The sequence below is a fragment of the Octopus bimaculoides genome, chromosome 3, assembly GCF_001194135.2.
Source record: "Octopus bimaculoides isolate UCB-OBI-ISO-001 chromosome 3, ASM119413v2, whole genome shotgun sequence".
Lineage (NCBI taxonomy): Eukaryota > Metazoa > Mollusca > Cephalopoda > Octopoda > Octopodidae > Octopus > Octopus bimaculoides.
In genome coordinates, this window is record NC_068983.1 from 72,766,267 (window position 1) to 72,767,712 (window position 1,446).

A 1,446-nucleotide genomic window follows, 5' to 3' on the forward strand; every position below is an offset into this window, starting at 1 on the left:
AGACTAACTTTGTAGTTAATCTGCCTTTGATATTGCTGCACCTCTTATGTGTCCATAGCTTGCATATATATATATATATACATATATATGTAACGATAAGGTTTTTGGTTGTAGTCGAGGGTCACCAATTGTAACGATTGTAAGATGAACGATGAACAGTGATCGAAGTTGTAAAGAAATATTTATTTACCGTTAGCATTGAAAACAAGCGAGAAAGGTATGTGTGGTGCATGAATATGACAGAGATAGCATTTGTGTGTTTATGAACCATGTGTGCAGATGCAAGGCCAGGCACTGAGGAAAGGTGCATGCGTGTGTGTATGCAATAATACAAGCATTTTCAAAGCGAACAAAAAAAAGGGTACATGCAAAATATGAATAATAACATAGAACATTCAAGAAAGATATGCACATGAATTTAGTCATTTTAGTGAAACGAGACGTCGCAGGATTTGTGCATCGCGGAATATGTGCATCGTGGAATGTGTGCCTCGCGGAATGTGTGCATCACGGAATATGTGCGTCGCGGAATGTGTGCATCGCGGAATGTGTGCATCGCGGAAATGTGTGCTTCGCGGAAATGTAACTCGTCAAGAAATAAAAGTGTGCAGTGCAAACAGAACAATACAATAAGCAAAAATAACAAACTTAGCTGAAAATAGCGTCCTTTGTGAAAAGTCTGTTGCTGAAAGTGGAAAGGTGTGCATGCAAAGAAAAAGTGTTGTTGAAAGTCTATGTGAGAGTCTGATGTACGTGCAAAAGTTCATAGACAATGCAGGGCTTGTACGTCGGGACGAGAGGAAAAGCGTATGTGTGCCGAAAAGGTTGCATGTGCGGGCTTCCGTATTTTCTTCCAAATAGTTTCTGGGTATATAGCTATCAAAATGTTGCGCTTATAAGCTTTCATGCTCGGCAAAGTCTTTGTGCGTCGGCAGTGTTGCATTTTGTGAAGTGCATCGTAGATTGCATCGCAGTGTAGAGCTTTTTGTAGCAGGTCGAAGGAGGGTGCATCTTGGCGGTGATGAAGGTTGTCATTAATTTTCTTTGGTTTAGCGGCACTATCATGCTATTAGCTGTCAGAAGTGAAAGTGCTCACTGCTAGTGAAGTGTCTGTCTGTCTGTCTGCCTGCCTGTTGCTGGTTTGAGTTGATTCTTTGGCTACTGACAGCTAATACCATGACTGGCCGGAGCGAGCTATTGGCTTACTTACTTACTGATATCTATCTACTATCTACCTATCTATCAATCACTCGTCCACCTTATTAGAAAACACAAATTTAATATAAAAACATATTTCCTGAAATTGCAAATTATTTAAAATATAAAAATATAATTTTCAACAGAGAGAATTTATCAAAATAGAAAACAAATGAAGTTTGAAGTTTAAAAATAATAGGATCGACCACTCACGACTAGCTAGCGCGGACGCGAGTACCCTTATACTCT